The sequence below is a fragment of the Coturnix japonica genome, chromosome 3 (assembly GCF_054131305.1).
Source record: "Coturnix japonica strain WE chromosome 3, WE-NBRP24, whole genome shotgun sequence".
Classification (NCBI taxonomy): Eukaryota; Metazoa; Chordata; class Aves; order Galliformes; family Phasianidae; genus Coturnix; species Coturnix japonica.
Genome location: NC_140665.1, coordinates 74198127 through 74218555, shown reverse-complemented (window position 1 = coordinate 74218555; position 20429 = coordinate 74198127). Strand labels below are relative to the sequence as shown.

At 38.8% G+C, this 20429-nt stretch overlaps 1 long non-coding RNA gene across 1 annotated transcript; it reads right to left on the bottom strand.

Annotated features, from left to right (window-relative positions):
* Positions 1 to 408: 408 nt before the first annotated feature.
* LOC146761498 (uncharacterized) lies at positions 409 to 3747 on the bottom strand. Its single transcript, XR_014944188.1, has 3 exons — positions 3609 to 3747; positions 1575 to 1693; positions 409 to 535 (listed from the first exon to the last, which is right to left on the bottom strand). It is a non-coding gene; the product is annotated as an uncharacterized LOC146761498 (long non-coding RNA).
* Between the last annotated feature and the right edge of the window lie 16682 nt (positions 3748 to 20429).

The following is a 20429-nucleotide window of genomic DNA, read 5'->3' as shown; positions in this document are numbered from 1 at the left end:
CCTCGGGCGCCGATTAGTTGAGACTGCCGGCCACGCTCCGCCCATCACGGTGGAGCCGGGATGGAATGACACGGCGAGGAGTGGGGGCGGAGCGGGAGTCAATGCAAGATGGCGGCCGCAGGTATTGTGTGGGTGCGGCGTTGTGAGCGAGGAGTCTTGGTTTGTACACAAAGGTTTGAAAAATTCACATCCAAAGAGATGAGCCACAGCTCTGGTTCCTCAAGCAACTCAAGTACTGCTTTATTGCACGTATAGAATCATGGAATCATAGAATTACCCAGGTTGGAAAAGACCTTGAAGATCATCAAGTCCAACCGCAGCCTAACCAGTACCCTAACTATAAAAACCTTACACTAAATCATATCCCTGAGCACCACATCCAAACGGCTCTTAAACACATCCAGGGATGGCAATTCAACCACCTCCCTGGGGAATGATGTATTGGATGATGCAATAGGAAGGACGTGTTACAGATTAGTCTGAAGCAGGATTCATGGTTAGCATTTCATGGTAGGAAGTGATTGATAGGTGATACCTAAAGCAAAACACAGAATAAAACAAAAAGAAAAATCACAGGTTACTTGCAAAATAGAGAAGAGTGTCTGTATTAATACTTCTGCCAACTTATGTGCTTATTCATGGCTACAATTTTATCCCAGAAGCAGTGCAAGCATTAAGTACTTTAAAACAACCTAGCTATTTTTTAATCTCAAAACATTTGAAGTTGAAATAAGCAAATGCATATTCAGCAGCAGCAGTTTTTGGGGAAAATGAAAAGAGTAGAAGTTTTACATTGGTGAATCACAGGCATTTTTATCCATATCCATATCCATATCATCTGACCAAGTTAATGGGGAACTCATAGTCTCATAGTCTCGTGCAGGTTGGAAGGGACCTTAGAGATCATCGAGTCCAACCCCCGGGTTTTGAGCCTTCTGTGTAGCAGAGCGGCACTTCTACCACTTGCGCCACAGGGGCTGCTTTCTGTATTTCACTGTACCAAAGGTTCAGTTTTCCAGCAGTCCATCCCCTTGGTAACTAACCTTGTAAGCTGTGTGAAATTTATTGATGTGTTATTTTCCTAGTGATAGCTTTTTTTCTGCTTCAATCATGAGCATGTTTCAGAGGTGGCCTTGCTACAAGTAATGCTGCCAGCTGGTCTGTGAACAGTAATGACCATCTGGGGAGATAAGGAGGTCCAAATACAGCTGAAGTCAGCCATAAACAGTGCTTTGTTGTACAGTAATGAATTCAAGCTAACAGCTGAGGCAGGCATCCTTTGGAGAGGTAAACAGAACAGTGGAGAGATCAAGAGCCTTAAAGGAGAACAAAGTCCAAGCCAACAATAATAGATTGTATATGGGAAAAATAATTTTTAACAAGCTAGAGTGCCCTTCAGGCACTTTCTCTTTCATAGTGCTCAGAGTACAACTGTGAAGAATACAAGAATAGGATCTGATACAAACAAAACTTGAACAATAAACAACAGTCTTTTAGTAAGTTGAGTTTTTTGTGTTTGTTTGTTTTGTTGTTGTTTTCTTTTTTAAAGAAAAACAGGATATTAACTACTTTACCTATTATTTATTGTTGAGGATTTTCCTAATTGTTCCCAGCTCACAGGCCAGTAGTGGAAGTTCCTGCTATTTTGTGTCAGTTCTTCAAGAGCAGCCAAATAGCAAATGCTGTTCAGAGGCTGAGGATGATAAAGTTTGATTTGCAGAAACATTTTGAGGTGATAAGGTAGCTAGTTAAAAAACAAACAAACAAAAACAGTTTAAATAGAACCTGTTTAAATTAATGGTTTTCTTGTTTATCAAGACATTAAAGAGTCTTTTCTAAATGGATGGTCCAACAGCCAGATTTGTGAATACTTGAAGCATGGAGCATGTGCCTGACTATTAAAAACTATTTTTTTTACTCTCCAGTCTGTGGCAGAGAGGTCTGAATTACCACTAATCAACATGTAATTGTCATTGGAAAAAAATGTGCCTTTGACTTTCACTGTGACCTTTAATAGCAGTTTTAGACTTGCAGTCAAAAATCCTTAAAAAAAAACAAACAAAAAAAAAAGGGAAAGGGCAACACTTAAAGAGGCAAACCACTGTACTTATTTACTTCAAGAATTTGAGGAGGATATCAATTTTGAGAGGCTCAGTTAACTTATGGGGTACATTTTTTGTGTGTTAGTATGCATCTCAATTCATTGATAGTTGAGGGTCTTATAGGTTGACTGCACACCGAATGTGTATGCTTGCTTAAAGGTAGGGTAGATTAGGCTGTGAGGTAGACATTATCCCATTAAGCATCATTCTAGCAAGCTATGGATCTTTTCAACTCCTCCAGAGAAGTCTGCAGAAATATTGAGTTAAAGTTCTGTTGTCTGTGTACTGTCCCAAGCTTAAGGCTGATGGAATAGTTAGGGGAGAGGGTATAAGTCACAGTAAGGAAAATAAGTGTTCTGTACTTTGTGCTATCACTGTAACAATCTCATAACAGATTATTAAAATTGATTCTGAATGTTGGGAAAAAAAGATGGCAATTACTTTTATCAGCCAGTAATCCAAAAGTTCAGTCTATATCAAAAAGGGAATAATTTGTCTTTTTCATTTTCAGCTACAGTTAAGTGTCTGGTGATGGATTTCTGCTCTCACATTTCTATTTTTATGCCTCAGCTGGCCTAATTATTACCAGAGTCCTCTGGAGCCTTTAGTAATAATTCTTATTGGCAGCAGTAATACTCTCTGCTGAAGAAAAAAATTAATCAACTCCATGCTTATCTTCTTCTATACTAAATACATTCCTTATGGTCTTTCCATTTCATGGACTTGAAAAGGGCAGAAAAGTATAAAATATTTGGCAATTTGTATTAGAGAGATAACTGGAAGATGAGACCTCTTAGCAGGGAAGATTTTTGCTTTGCCATGCAAAAAACAAAACAAACTACTTCAGCCATGCACTCAAGAATTTTATATATATAAATATACATATACATATATATATATATATATATTATATATATACATATATGTATATACATATACACACATATATATACATACACACACAGCGCATCTCTGAATTTATAAAGCATATATTCATCTTGCATTAAGAAACCCTATCAAGAAACTCAGAGAGACAGGAATACTAAATTCCACCTGAGAAAAGTGTGGAGAAGTTTGAGGATAAAATAGAATTGAAAGAAGAATGGTAACATATGGACCACTCCCTGAGGTCTAGTTGGACTACTTCAGAGTTCTCATGAAAATAAAGCAGAAAATGAAGATGCAGTGAGCACCAAAGAGCTTTTGCTTAGCAAGGAAAGCAGGTTCTTCATCTGGCAAGGCTGGGAACTTCTACATAGCCATGGCCCATCAGATACCCTGACATCTTCAAGATCTCCAGTTGGTCTAATTAGACTTTGAGAGCATTCCTGATATTCAAAGTCTATTTTCTGTTACTATGCTAATCCACAGACCCAGAAATGAGAGTTAATTTCAAACGATACAAGCTGTATGCAACAACAAAGCACTGTCCATAGCCTTGTACAGAACTGACCAGAACGTATGGAGTGTAAAATCTCCACAGCTAGCATGAACCTTTGCACTTACCTTGCAGTGCCATCTACAGTCTAAAAACTCTTCTGGCACTCAGGTAATACCACGGATTCTGTTTGCTTAGTAACTCACAGCATTAGCACAATAATTTTGTGATAAAAACTCAAGAGTTTGTTCTGTGTCTAAAAACTCCAGACAGTTTTCTTGAGCTAATTTCAGCTGTGCCAGTGAGTCACTGAGTATTGTGAGTCACTCCCAGCACGGTCAGAATCATAGATAATAACCTCTTCAGATAGGACTGTTCAAAACAGGAATTTAAGTTACCTGCTTTAAATTATCCTTCATATGAGCCTGTATCTTGCCATTGACTCCACTGCAAAATAGGGTGGATTACGATTTTGGTTGTCTAAATTGCATTGAAACCTAAATAAAATGATAAAATTACAGTTGAAGATGCAAGTGAAGCTACAAAAGGCAAATGTAGAGTTTCTTTTTTTCTGGAAATTTTAAAACAAAGCTATGCAAGACAGGAAGGAGGATCTTAAAAATGCAAAAGGTTTGGAATTTCATGAGAGGAAAACCAACATACGCAGCTATCATCTGAACCCACTTCAAAAAGATTGCATATACTTAAATTACATTCCTGACGATAATCAGGAAATACATACAATAAATCTTTATGAAGTTTTGGTTATAGATTTTAACTTTGATTCTAGCAACTTTGAATCATCTGACTTTCCAACGAGGATTCTAGCTACAAAACCCCAGCAGCAGTCCATCTTTGGACTGACATTTTGCACTGCGTAAACAAATACTGTATTTTTCTATGACCACAGAGCCACAGTTACTGACAGTTTATGAGTATTTCTCCATTAAAAAGGAAAATATTTTTCATATACTACTTAGAGTTCATTGGAAATAAAATCAGATGAAGTGGTTGATTAGTAGTCATTATGGAAATGATCCTTCACTTAATTTATTCTGGTTTTACAAATGTAATGTATGAATTTCATACAAAATGCTGATTCATAAGCTTTGAAAAAGTTACTCCAAGTTAATGAACTTGTTTCTGAACTGATCATTTAATTTCTATTTTGCTTTCAAGCAAGACGACCAGATTGCTGTCTCTTCCACTAGCATTGGTTGATGCAGGGTGAATGCCTAGTTATTGTACTAACAATAGAATAGTGTTTTAATTGAACTGTAAGCAAAAATACTGTTGATGTTCGTGAAACATTGTGGATTGAATAACCCTAATGGTTTTAAACTGGAAGATGGTAGGTTTAGACTAGATATTAGGAAGAAATTCTTTACTGTGAAGGTGCCAAGATTCTGGAACAGGTTGCCCAGCGAGGCTGCAGATGCCGCCTCCATGGAGGCATTCAAGGACAGGCTGGATGGAGATTTGAGCAACCTGGTCTAAAGGAAGGCATCCCTGCCTATAGCAAAGGCTTGGAACTACATAATCTTAAAGGTCCTTTCCAACCCAAGCCCTTCTATGAATATAGCAACCTTGTTCCTGAGCCTCAGATCAAGATTTATAACAAAGGCAACCAAGGATTACAATTGTTGCGTATCTCACTGCAGTCTTAGTTGTATCACGTTTTCATAAATATATTCCTCTTCAAGAATCAAGCCAGCTCCTGTATTTACACACACTCTGAACCATGCAGTGCTGCTGGGCAGCCATGTGTGCTATGAACACTTTTTTTCTGACCAAGGAGTACTTATGCTGAGATGATGAATAAGCATCGACAAATACATTCATGATTGGTAGGATGGATTTTTAGTCTGGTGGACATACTACAGCACTGTAACAAACATAAGCAAAGCGAGGCTACACAAAAACCAGAAAGAAATGCCCTTTCTGTGATGTTTTTTCTCATCATTTTTGAAGTACCCCGCTAGTTGCCCAGTTCCTACTAGCAACAGGAGCACAAAAGACATTCTCCAGTCAAAATACCAGTTTCCCACAAAACACAAATACGTGGTCCTTATGCTGTTTTATTTAATTATTAATTTACACTTTCCAGACTATCTTAAAGAACATTTCTTTCTTGGAAAACGGCAGTCTCCCTTTACGGTTTCATTACACAGGAAGTGTTTGGCCACTAGATGCCACTATCGAAACACGTTTGCTTTCCTTTCGTCCTCTGGTTACTCAGGAAAACCAAATTCAAAAAGAAAGAAAAGAATGATATTTTTATTAGTAGCTTTTTGGAAAGCCTTATTCTTAAGGCATAATTCAAAATTAAATTGAGTAAACTAGGTTTTCTGATGAATCTGGTATAGTTTCATGAAGGAGAACCAGAGAGAATTATCTTTAGACTACCACAAGTTCAATTCGTATTTAGCTATTTTAAATAGCTGTGGTACCATTTAGAGCCAAAGTGAATTTGTTTCGTCTGTTCAAACCTGATTCAACCAATTCAAATATTACAGATTCAAAAATAGGGAGAGAAAGTAACGTGAGATTTTTATTTAACTGGCCAGGAAATTGTTCATCATGTTAGTTCTTCCCTAGTTCTGCCGAAGTCCACTTGTCAGGGAAGGTATTCTTTCCTCACTTGTGTGAGAAACTCCCATCCCTTCTCATATGATAAAGATCTGATAACCAACAGCCAGGATAAAAAGAAAAGAGCCCAGCATCTGGACTATTCTTCCCCCCTTCTTTTCTTAAGGCAGGCGAAAATATAAGTTTTCTCATTACCCTGACAGTATTGTGCAGAGTAGGAGGACCCATCCCATACAGATATTTTATGGAGACGAGAACAAATGCACAATTCTATTTCTAGATGCTGGAAATTGAACGTGTCCCTTAGTCATGTAGAGATCTCCTTCTGAATCAGAATGTGTCAACACAGGCTTGCTTTCATTTCATCTAGTGGTTATCTGAAAAGCTATCCTTGTGCTAAGTATTACTCAGCTCTCAACAAGGTACACTGCAGACAGCAGGACCATTTCCAGCCTTGGAATATCTGGCAGAGCAAGGAGGCTGACCTTAGGCGCAGACTGAAAAAAAACATGGACAGTGTGCTGCAATTCTGATGCCATTCTGTGCAAACATGGTGTTTTCATTGGCATCACTTGAAATAAAAGTAAAAGGACTTGAGCTCCAAACCTCTCAGAGGCATTTCAGTGAATGTTCAGTACTTCAAGCACTGAAATAGAAAGCAAGTTATTTCAAAAGGATGCTAAAGATGCAGACAATGATTTATTCTTCATTTTTAAAAGCCCACTTTTTGAAAAGACTTCTGAATACATCTGCATATTCCCCAGCTATATCCTTCCCTAACTGTTGCTGCTAAAGTCTGTGGTCAGCAGTAAACTGCTTCCAGAACAAGTGGCTGCTGCATCTTGAGAACCAGTGTAGCCTGCTTGCTGCTTTTTAAAAACCTTAAAAATGGGATTACATGCAGGATCAAATTCAGGTTTTTACAGACCAATAAGTACTTGCTCACTAGAGCATAGTGTGCTTACACTAAATCCTGAAGTAAACCCGAATTTCAAAAAACCTCTTATTTTAACCTGAATCAGACCAAATCTCTCAAACTTAATTAGCACAACAGAGCAAACTACAGCACAGGCATTACAGTGGCCATCTAGGACAAAGAATAGGATGGAGAGGCAGGGATTCCATAAGGCAGCTCTGACAATTAAGAAAACATAAGTTAAAGCAGTTTGTCACACAGTTCATAGCACCTTTTGGCACCCTTCCTATCACCAGTGACACTGGAATACTAACATAATGCCACCCAGTCCACAAATGGATTTTTTAGCAGAGGTATGTAACCTCAAGAGTAAAATACTTCAAAGTCACCATGGTGACCAGGGAGCTCCAAGTCAGCTCACCATACTAAATTCCATTTTGGCCTCTCAGCACAGTGACAGTGCCAATAGAATAGAAACCACTAAGAGTACAGGCTCCTTGTCCTGCAAAAGAGCATAGGAGATTATTAGGTAAAGAAAGGTTCCCAGATAAAAGTGTTTGCTTTTTAAATGAAAGACCAGAAGCAACTCCCAGCTGTAACTGCTGGGTACCAGTTCATTCACCCACACAGCTTTAAGAAAACCTCAGGGAGCTCCTGCTGCTCCCAGTCTATGGCCTCACTTTGTCCTAATGATTGCTTTATCTCAAGGAAGGGGCTGGGGACAGTGGGAAGTGTTATTTTAGCCCCTTCTTTTCCTCTCCTAATTCTCAGTTCTCTCCAAGCATTCTCATTTGTTTGCCAGGTAGCCTTCCTTGCTCTCTCAGCTCTATTTTTATAGAGAATAATATGAAGGAAGAAATAAGTATCATTTTTCATGCCAAACCTCATTAAGTAAATTTGGTTCATCTACTTTCCCCCAACAGGAAAAAAAAGTAGAAAAGGAAAAGTGTAACTAGGAAGTCAGTCTTCCCCCATACTTCAGTAGCACCTTAATGAGCTGACCTGTGAGAAATTATTTTTGTCTACCTTAGTGAAGTGTTCTCAGCAATGTCTCACCTCAGCATTGCCTCACGTCCTGGCTCAGCTACACAGCAGCACAACAAAACCTTTATTATGTTCTTACCAGTGCAGGCACATTTTATACTAAGTGGCATTATACTACCCTTCCACCAAAGCACACAGAAATAAGACTGGGGCAAAAGATATCCAAAGGATGTATTCGGAGCTCAGAGTTGCACTAACAAATTTTCAAGTAGCTGGTGTTGCAGAGCTGTAAAATGGATGAGACACAACATGAGATTTTTGTAATAAATAAGCTCAAATAAATGGGGCTTGATAAGGCAGTGTGTGATGATTCATTGGCTACTTTGTAGGATGGTGTCATTACAGGCTCTCCTCAGGGTCCTCTTCTTTCTGCATCCTGCTTTTCTATGACTTCAAGCTTTGTGCTCAGCCTTTTCCAGCCTGAGAGGACTACTGACAGCTGGTTTTGCAGCTCCTCCCAACAAAGGGGGAGCAGGCAATATCTTCACACAACTGCATTCTTCTTTGTCATCACATGGAACCCAATACCAAAGCAGCCATGACTTTATGCAAGGACAGAAAAATAAAGTTATAAAGGTTGCTGCATCTGAAAAGTAGGAAGCAGATACTCCAAACTCTTACAGAGTTCTCCCTTTAGCAGCTAGTAAATCTGATCTGGGACTCAGCTGCTCCTCACATAAAAATGGCATATGCTGCTGAACTTTCAGATGCCTCAGCACCTACAGATATTTTAAATTCACAAAAAGTCATGTCCAGATGGTATAAGACTTAAAACGTAGTTTCTCTCTCACTCTGGGATTTGATTATGTCCTGTCTTGCTCTTTATATTGCTTGTACCTTCCAATTTACACCTCTGTAAAACATTGCCATTTGGGTAAGGTGACACCATACACATACCCGTAAGTGGCTGCATGGGAAACAAAGTAGGAGAAAATTAGATCTTTCATTCCAATCTGTCCTGCAGGAGAAAAAGAAGAAAACAATCTAGAGAGAAAAGGAGAATAGAAATTGCCAGCCAACTAAGACAGTGTAGCAGATAAACAAAACTATTATTCTTTCATCAGTCAGGGAATCAGAAGCAACCTGTAGTGCACCCAGACACTTCACTTATGACTGCTTTTCAGAGATCCCCAAATGCATGTACATCACAAAAGGAAATCCATGCAACTGTTCTGAGGAGTTTCTCTTCCTGAAAACTTATGACCAGTGTGATCCTGCTTCCTTCAGAGTGCACATTGACTGACAACAGTGATTCATCCAATCACAAGCTCATATGGTATTCATCAATGGCCAGCAAGCACAGCAATGCCTATTCTAATACAGCTGAAACAGTAGGCATCTACCTAATGCACCTGAAAAGCTGCTAAATACTTCTCTCAGCACAAGAACAGTCCAAGTGTATGTTTCACACTGCAAGAAGAGTGCTGAAAAGGTTTGTGCTTCTAAGCAAGGAGCTGGATTGCTGGCAGCTGCCCACAGAGCCTGCACAGAAGGGAGGAAAGGTGATTTAAGAGCAGCTACTGGGAAAAGCTCTGGTCTGAGACTCTCTCAAAAGCCTAACTGGTGTTTTGCACAAGCTTATAACTCTCATCTTACATCAAAACATAAGGTCAACTGTGTTTACAAATCTATTGATTACTGTGAAACATTAATACTTCATGCATCTGTTGTATTGTCTGGGGCTGCTCTTTATGGTAAGTCACAAGAGCTTTTTAACAGCTGAAGATCTTTGTAAACGTGTGGTGCATCAGAGAGCCATGGAAGTTGTAGACACACTCAGAACTAAGCGGTGCTATCTGGTGAAGAGCTTTAATCAGGCTCCCAAATACAGAAGTGGAAGGGAGAAGACTGTAAGGAACAGAGATGTGTTAAAAGAGCTCAACATCAGTCTGACTGCTTGTGTGGAAATTAGCATAAGCAGAGCAGAGGGTTTGGTAGCAGCACCTGTAGTCCTTTCTTACTCATTGCCCCTTCTCCAAAAGTAAGGTTGTCTTAGGAGGTGGGAAGTAAGCACTGCTTTCCCCCAAGGACATGGACATCTGCTACTCTTACACAGAATAACAGACAAGTTACATACATTTTAGTTGAGATAAAGATCTGAACTTCTTGTCTCTGTATAGAGGGCATCCAGTATGGTGTGCAGTTCTGTTCGTAGAATATAGCTAGAAACTGAAACATACATATAGAGATACTTGAAATTTAAATCAAGCAACTATTGTAATTTTGAATTCATTTTGACCTAGTAGAGTTACTCCCTTTCTGTAATTAAGCCTATCATAAACTGTAATAGGGGCTAAGTCTGATACTGTAGTTATAAAAAACATTAAAACTGCCTCAAAGGAAAAAAGTATTCAAAAAGTATTAACTTTTCATCAAGAAACAGGTGAATATGACGTTAATCTGTCAAAATAAATCTGCTCCTTATTTTCAAAATATTGTTCTTACACAAAGAACATCTTGTAAACAAATTATATACCCTATCATTTGCATTTAACATTGTACCTGAAATAATTTCCTCCCACTGCAACAAGAAAAAAACATTTTTCTTCCATTCTGCTTCACATAATACTCCTCAGGGACATTAGTGAGGAAAAGTTTACCACAGAGAGGCACCTCTGTAGTGGCTGAGACAATGGGCTAAGATGCCCAGAAGCTAAGGCCTTTTGTTACAGGTCTCCTTCCTTCTGTGTTGGATTCAGACATATGACTCCATTCTCCTCCACAGAGAGGAGGAATAGATTTGTGAGAGAGAAGTCTCATTTTATTCAAAAAACCTAAGTGAGTCTATGTAAATATAAGACAGGTTAGTTTCCCTAAAACAGAAATGTTTTATTACTGCAGGTAAAAAAAGCCAACCACTCGGATACTGTTGTGTGTGCTCAGCAGGTGTCTGAGCACTACAGTCATTCAGAACTCATGGTTTGAGATGAAATGATTTACTAATTTAGAGAAAAGGAAACTGGTTATTACTATACATATCCATATATATGAGTGTATAAAACAAGTGATGCACAAACAACTGCTCACCACCCCAACCGATGGCCCACCTAACACCTGAGCAGAAGCAGAGAGCCAGATGAGCTCCCACCCTCTTCAAAACTCCACCTACATGATACCACATGGTAAGGAATATCCCTTTGGCCAGTTTAAGTCAGCTGTCCTAATTCTGTTCATTCCCAGCTCCTTGAGCCCCTCACTGCAAAACACTGGTTAGCAGCAACTGCAAACATGGTTGTGCTATCAACACTGTTTTTCTCCTAGAACCAAAACATAGGGTCACACTAGATACTCTGAAGAAAACTACTCCATCCCAGCTGAAACTAAAACAGATACAGAAAGTTAATTGTAGGCTAAACAAACTAAAACTACTCCCCTCATTAACCATTTGACATCTTTGCTTAAAAAGTTTCAGCTTTAGCAAACCTAATGCAAATACCGCAAAAAAGGCTTTTTCAAATCTACTTCAAACTTTGAGATACTGTTATATTTCTCAATTATTGGAATGAAAAGTATGTTCTCCACTCACCTGAAGACTTATACTGCACGCAGAAAATTTACCTAGACATAACTAGCTCTATTTCCTTCTGAAGCACAGTATTTTACCCTTTAGCACACTTTGTATTACTTCCTATAGATTATTTTATTTTCAGATTAAAATAAACTCAAAAAAACTCAAGAACTTTTTTTTTTTCCTACAAAGATGAAGGTGATATTAAAAAGTAATTGCAGGATACATTTTCCCTATTCATGTCACGTTAATAAAAGCACTGCCTGAATAACAAATAAACCTTAAAGGCTAAAATCACAAGGTAACACATGAGATTTACTAAGTGTAGTGCAGTTTATAACTACTTCTTTCTTTTGTAGGCTGAACAGTAAAATTCAGGCAGTAACAAGAAATGCTAATTCCATTCTTTTTTCTATTCCTAGGGGAAATATTTTGATATTATAGGTAACATATTCAGTTCTTAAGTAGTGTTATTTTTCTCAATGGTAATCTGCAACCAGTATTTATCTGCCTTGTAGAGACATTGACTGTGAGTATTGGGGAAGAAAGTACCTCTGCAACTAATAAATAGTTAGAAGTCTTAAAATGCATCCTGATTCAAAAACATAAATGCTTATATGGAAGTAAAATCAAACTTCTGGAACCACAAAGTTAATATTCACTAAAGTGATAGCTTTTCTCTCCCCATTTTCTATGTGAATTCATATTCACACAAAACTACTATCTGAATTCATGTTATGAGGGCTTACTTATTATCATATTATCAGTTATCTTGAAGGAAGCTAACAGGGGGACTTAACCAAAGAAGAAAGTACATGTAACAATCAGAAAGATCAATACAGTAGAATGGTTACACAGGAGGCATAATAACAAAGGGACTAGCAGAAAGGTGTTACAAAGGAAAAGAGCTCACCCAGCTCTGAAGATCTAGGCTCACAAGGAAAACTCTACAAGGAAGGAATCTCCAGCCAGAGAGCCTCCCTAAGGGGCACTTAGTCCTTAAATGAGATCTAAGAGAAGCTCCACCCCTTCTGGTCACACAGCTGAATTGCCTTCACCTGTGCTCCCAGGGCTGATTATGTCCTTTCCCCACATGCTCAATCAGTTGTTAAGGCTGTGACTTAACAGTTACCATACAGTATGAGAAGAATTAACATGCTCTTCAGAAAGCAGAAAAATGGGAAATAACATCATGGTTGTCCTGTTTCATATCTTCACTACTGTAAATAGCAACTATAAAACATGGGAATTATTTTTTCTTGTCTGAATTGGAAAACTATTGAATTCCAAGCATGCAAAGTAATTGTGTAATCAGATGAAAACAGCTACATGAAGTTTCTGCTCCTATTACAAACATCTGCAGTGTCACATTATTTGTGTCATTCATGACTTCATTGTTGTCTGTTTAGCACATTTGGCTAAGATGCCAGTTCAAGTCTTTCTTGAGAGATTTTCAACATATGCCTTCCTCCTCTGGTTACACAGACTCATTTTCTACATTGGTCAACACCTTTTAAAAATAATCACTCCATACCCTAGACAAATAAGTAAGTAGGTAATGTCACATTGCCAGGCTCTGCACAGCCAGGTTTTATTGTCTTTCAGAGAAATTTAAGAGACCCCTAATGAAATGCCGAGTTAAGGCAAAGCACAAAAACTTCAGTAACCTGCCCAGTTTTTGTGTGGCACCAAAAAGGCACCAAAGTTTTTTGGCTCTTGAAACCGTGGCCAACAATTTTGGCAGTCACACTGTGCTCCTGGAAGGTGGCAACATGCTGTCTCTGAAAGGGAGTACGATTTTCAGTGCGTCCCTGAAAATGTCAGACTTTTTGTCCAAACTACAAGATGAAAGTAATTAAGACACCTCTATGTGTGAGTAAAAGGTGGAACTGTCAAGCTGTGATCTGAAATATTCTCCTGGGACAGCCTGCAAATACACAAGCTAAGCAGTCAGCCATGCACATCCCTGTACATGAAGAAGCTAACAGTACAATTGAACATCCTAATAGGAAGCTGACAAGTACTCGAGGCTCCCATTCAACCCAACATCTGGACTCATTCACAGTCTTTAATTTCAAAAAGAACTTCCAGAGCCTAAAGGAAGCGAGATATTGCACTCAAGACATATTAAACTCTGATGGCCAGTAACTCCTTCTACCAGGCCCCAAAGGCTGACTACCCTTTTGAACTCAAGAAGTAGCAGTACTAACAGAGCAATCCTGACGTGCTACTTCTCATGTAACCAGGCAGTAGAAAGCCTGCAGTATGACCTCCATGAAACCACCCTTATCAGACCGTGGATGGAAGAGTCACATTTACCTTTCTGGAGTGGGTTCTTGCAGCTACTGCTACATCATCCAAATCCAAGCAGTACTGGGGTCATAAATTTTAGATGACACCTTATAGCTATCAAATTGCTTAAGGAGCTGCACGCTTCTCAGTCTGTCTATGAAACCTCATTGTTAATCAATGGATCTGACAAAAGATTGCAGGCTGGATTTTTTTCACTATCACAAATGCACTAAAATAGTTGAGACTCATCCCAAAAGGCTGAGGATGATATCACCGACATTTTTTCTCTTTGCTGTAACGAAGGAAGATTTTTGTCTCAGTTAATTGTGAGTGACGTTAACAAAGGTTAAAGATTTTTATTGATTCCAGAAGACCCAAATTGAACTCTTTGTCTACTTCTGATGCTTTTATTACCTTTTGTTATGAGAAAGGAATTTCAGGATGATGGTAAGTATCTGCAAAATCATACAGATGTATGTATGGATAGTTTTGAAAAGGCATGTCTCATGAGAATGATAGATTTGCTTAGGAAATACAGGATATGACTGTGTCTTAAATATTTTCCAAAGCATACATCTTGTACTTATTCTTAAAGATCAGTTAAAGAGCAGCTTCTCTTCTGTTTTCTAAAACCATTTTCTCCATTAGCATTCAATCATGCTGCTCTCAGAAAGTAAAGAGAGAGCATCTGAGGATGTTCGTTTGTGTTAATTTGTGCATTACCACTCAACATGCCAAAATACCCTCTGTATAGATGCAAATCAATTAACAGGCATGTTTTTGGTTGTTTTGCTAGAATGTAGGTAAAATTGGTTTGAATTTTGGGTGGTGCTTTGTGGAAACAGGAGTTGGACTTGATGATCCTTGTAGGTCCCTTCCAGCTCAGAATGTTTTGTGATTCTGTTACTTGGAAAGTGGGAAACAGAATCTCAATGTCAATCTGTCAGCGCCAGTCACTTCTGAAAACAAAAGTTGGGAGCATAGATGAAGCAGCCTGTATCTTTACTGCAGGATTCAGGGTAAGGCTACAGATACCTGTAGCACTAGCCACAGCCTCAAGTTTATCTGCTGGCAGTATGTGCATTATATAGTTTTCCATTGGGTGGCTCCACTCAGCTGAAGGTAGGTAAAGGTGTTATTTCCTGAAGGAAAAGCAAAAGAACAGAGATTTTTGAAACAGGTCTAGACAACTCCAGAGCTCCTAGCAGCATTAAATGAAATCTTGTCCAAGGCTATTCCTTTTCCTCTGTATTTTTCCAGCTATTGAATTTGCCTTTATTCTCCTACAACTCTGAATGTTGACCTGGCAACTTGAGACTGGCAAAGCAAAGGCATTATCCACACTGATTCTGGATGCTGGAGGAAATGCCAACTTACTGGAGATTCAGCTGTCATAGGATATATAAAAGCTACCTTTATTTTATGTAGAAGCAATAGGTTACTATATTTTTAAAAAATTTTACTTTTATTTTTTTCATTTTGGTTGGATCACAGTGAAGAACAAATCCTGGTCCTTTTTTCTGCTTCTTCCGTTCTCCTTTCTGGCTTGTAGAAGTTGTTTGAAGAAGTGTGAAAAAGTGAGCAGGCTGCTTTTCTCTGACAAATGTAACAACCTATCTCCATGTATTTCTGCAAATACTAAGAACTGGCTCTTCATAGTAAAGTTAATATCAAGTACTGAAACTATTAGCCATTCAAGACAAAGCTGTCAGCCTAGTATCCAGCTCCAGTTTAAACCAACCCAAGACCTCTGCACCCAGTGTAATCAGTTCCAAGTTCTGGCAATAACTATAATCTACCTATTTATACCTATATCTATCTATATCCACCTATTTACCTATTAAACAATAAGACTTTTCCAGCACCAAAAATCCTGTGTAATCTTTTTCTAAGTATGATCTAAAGAAGATTTAACCATTTTAACAACTCACTTTCTGTCCATTTTCCCTTGTGCCACATTAATTTTAGAGCTGCACATTTATTTACTCTGCACCATCACTCTGAACTTCAGAATATTTCACCTAGTTGTAAAAGAAACAACTTTCACCAGCCTGGATCTAATTTAGTGCCATTAATTCTCGCCAGTCAAGAAAGCAGGAATTCTTTTGTTACATTGCCTGCACCACCACTTTAGGAGACTCAGCTCAGCCAACACTGTTATAATGCCAACTCTGCTGTCTTTTAAGTGATGCGCCCTTTTTTTCCTTTCCAACATCACGTAACAAAAATATTTTTAAATCGGTACTTCAGAAAAGGGTGTGACCTGTAGAAGCACATTTCTCGCACTTATGGGAACTCTGTGTATGATAATGTTGCCTTGAGATTAGCTCCAGATGGAAGCTGTTTTCTCAGCTCTTTTACCCTTCTGAGGTAAGAATAGCAGGAGAAACAACATGGAGAATGACAGGTTTAGTCTGCGCTGTAAGCTGTCACTGTTCTCCAAATGTGGGTTGGAGCAGTCACAATTATTTCCTGCTTTCCTCAATCCCCCCAAAATGAATCGTACGTATATATGGTTCAACCTAATGCTAGTACAATCCTTCAGTGCATTCCATGTCTACACTGTGTCTCTTTGGAGGTAATCTGCACCCAAAGAAGAACTCATGTTTGCAAGCAATCTATAGCCTTTCTTCAGCAGTGTGTGCTGGCTACCGTAAGAGGCAAAGTGCAGGACAAGGTGGATTTATACTCCAAATCTGTAAGATTCTGGCTCTTTATTCAGGACTGATTTTTCTTTTGCACTCTATATTCAAGAGTAACAAACTTAATGGAGCAGACTTCAAACCATTTACGACATCAGGCTCATAATTATAACTGAATTTCTAATGTAAAATGCACATGATACCCATAAAAGATATTACAATTGCTCAGTAAGCACAGTAAAATTGATTTTCACTCTCCAGCTAGTGATGACACTCATCATGTTTTGTTACAACATTAAGTACCATAGTGTATTTTTAAGCATGCAAATTTGGACAGAGAAAGCTGATGTTTTTTGATCCTGATGATTATTTTATTATAAAGAGAGTACCCAAGCAAACTCTCCCTCTGTGTGATTGAAAAGGACGTTCTGATTCTTGGCCACAGTGTCAGAGCAGCACAAGTAAAGTCAACAATACACACTGATATACATTGGTTGGACTTGATGATCTTTGAGGTCTTTTCCAACCTGAGTAATTCTATGATTCTATGATTCCTCTCAAAACTCTCAGTTCTTGCATTAACTATCACTACCTTTGCCTTTCTATCTCACCATACTGGACTTCTCATCTCTGACTGCAAATACACTAGGGTATGCCATCTTCTAATCCCCTAGAAATCAGCAGCAGATGAAAGCTGGAGTCCAGCATTTTGACTCAACCAGGTGCTTCCTTCACATACTTTATACAACAAAAATGCAAATTGGCCCAAGAAATGGGATTTTGATCTCAGTGAACACTAGGAGCAATTGTGTGCATCAAGGCTGTCACTGTGGGGTGCTAATCCATCATGTAGCTGTAACTAGATGATCTTTAAGATCCCTTAGAACCCAAGCCGTACTAAGACTGATAATTCGCTCCAACGATTTCCCAGGGCTTCAACCAGACAGCTAGTTTACTGCTTCTTTAGAGGACATCCCAAGTGGACACAACCAATACACCAACTTCCCAGCTAAAGTCTGCCTGTATAAGCTGTCCTGCAGTGCGATTCAGGTAAATAAGTAAATGGAAGACAGTTCTTCCAGTCTTACAAAAAGGACTAAGATCGGAAGGCTTATTTTGCGTAAATAAGAGTTCTAACTGTCATGGTTTAGTCTGACCTGCATAGAATTTATAAGGAATTTAGTCTAGGTCACCTAGACCTCAAATTGTTAAAACCTTAAATTGTATAAAAAAGAAAAAAAGAAGAAAAAGAAAAGGACATAGTGGGGGAAAAAATTACCATTTTCAAATACATTTAGTAATCTATCAAAGGAAACTTGAAAGTAAAAGACATGCATTCCTGAACAAGAATAAAGCAGGACTGAAAATTCACCCTGACCTGTTCCAGCATGTTGAATCATCCTCTGTATTTGGATGAACTCAGAAGCAGCCACTCATATCCTCCACATCAGAGCAGGCTGAGCTGGAGCAAAGGCAGAGGGATGCACACACAGAAGCAGCACTTGGAACTCAGCAAGTTCTCCTGCCAGGTCTTTTCCTAGAGTATGCTTCACCCCAGCTCCGGCTTCACTGACAGTAGTATTCCTTCTCATTTGAGAAAAGGATATTAATAGTAATCTACTACTGGTACTAAAGATGGAGTAAAGCATAAAAATATGTAAGAAAATATGCACACAGCTTTATCTTGCAGAGCAATTAATGGCTGAATGATTTCCACATGGATGCACAGATAATCACAAGTTTTATCCTGCATTTATCATACAGACAGTAAAAGCCAGAATAGGTCAGCAGGTCATTAGGGCAAGGTTGTTTTGTGGTTGGAACAAAGTGCCAATTAAAAAAGTATTTGAAGACTGAATTCTTTATTGTTTCAATTTATATAAAAATCAATAACTTCCATAAAAATGGAGGTGTACCTAAAAGAAGACAGACAGAACATAAATGTTGGTGTGCATGAGCATGTGAATACTGAATAAAGCATTCACACCAGAATTCAGTGTAGCAGTTGGTAGCTTAAGTATTTTTATGGCACCACTCTGATGATGTTTCTTCAAATGTGGCTGAGTCCTGTGGGAAACAGAAGGTGTCCTTTGGAGGACCTGCTGGATCACTCCATGTGAGGAAGCAGATGGAGTCGCAGCTTGTTCTTCCATTTTTGTGGGAAGATATTTTTGGTAAAAGAGAAGAGTTCTGGTCCCTGTGCTATTGCTCACTTTGCGTACAGTCTTTAGTGCATCATAAATACTCCTCCAAGGCCACTTCCTATGAGGTGCTAAGTATCTTCATGCAATACTGAGGCAATGTAGGAACATATCACAGAGGAAACATAAATTTCCCCATCAGTTCTCACTGGTTCTCCCTACAGCTGTGTTCCTTTAGTCAGGAATTTATTTTTAGACTGAGGGAGCTGAAATATTGGAGTAGTGACTTTTAAAAGCGAGCAGTTCTCATCACTGTCACACAAAGCAAACTGTAAATATCTGCAGAAAGAAGGTCAGAGGTCTCTTTCATAACTCCCAATGGCCAACACAACTTCCAGCCACAGCCAGGAGCTCCAGATCCACTGGGGGACCACCACAAGCCTTCTTCACAGAAGCTTCTCAGCCAACCCAGAATGCTATCAGCCATAGGAACAATTTCCTTATAGTAAATCATCTTTCACTTTGAGTTCTCCAGCCAACATCATTTCTTTTCAAATATTGTGTTTTAACTCAGAATGAAGTTTTGCATAAATTTTATTCAAAAGCAAGGAGATGACATTCTATGGGCTGGCCAATGTAAATTCCCAGATCAGTCATACATACTGATACATACATACCCAAACTGACCTGAAAGTACATATTTTTTTTCTTACTTTTTCTCTCTCTTAGCAGATTACAAATGTGTCCAGGAAATCCACCCAATACCGTTTATACATCAGAAAGCAGCACTTCCATTTTGGAATGCACATCTGAGAAAAGCTGTTTTGTTTAAATGGGAAGAGAACAGAGCAGATTAATGAGTGTTTTTCTCCTTGCAAGCTTAAACAAGCTTAGCAGGTGCAATTCAGTCCTGGCTAATAGGAAAATACTTGCCATTTATTATTTGCATTACTGCAGCACATCCAAATACAGAACAAGGAGTTCCCTGCACAAGGAGCCAGCCATCTGTACAGGGCAAGAGACGTGTGTGTGTATAGACAGTCACTAAGTGTTAAGAGGACAATTTTGGTCAGCATATTAAAATCAGTATTTTTATTCTTAATTCTATTAAAATTGACATTGTATCTTAACATTTTAACAAACAAACAAACAAAATACAGATGTGGGTACATTCAGTATGTTTTCTAGGCTTGGTCTCAGATTTTTTTGTTAGAATTTTCAGTTACCTATTTTGTAAGCCTACCTTCTTTTGGAAGCTCCTTCTTACTGACCACTGAACTTCACTGTTGTCTAACAGGCCAACTTTATTTCCTTCTTCAAGACTTCCAAAGAATTCTAATAGACTTGGAAAGCATGTCTTTCATTTACAAAATGTGGGCTACCTTCACCTACATCCTTTTCTAAGCATTATCTTACAACAGCCATCCAGGCCTGGAGCCCCCATCACAGGAACAACGTAGAGTGGGTCCAGAGGAAACAACGATGGTCAGAGGGCTGAAGAACTATGAAGAAAGGCTGAAGGAATTGGGTTTGTTTAGCTTGGAGAAGGGCAAGTTCCAGGGAGACCTCACTGTGGCCTTGTAGTACCTGAAGGGAGCTTACAAGCAGGAGGAAGATGGACTTTTTATGCAGTCTGATAGTGATAAGACAAAAAAGAGGGGAAACTAAAGTTAGATGTTAGGAAGAAATTCTTCACTCAGAGGGTAGTGCAGCACTGGCATAGGCTGTCTGGAGAGGTTGTGGATGCCCCATCCCTGGAGGCATTCAACACTAGGTTGGATGGTCATGGATGGTCATGGGTCATGGCCAGCCTCATC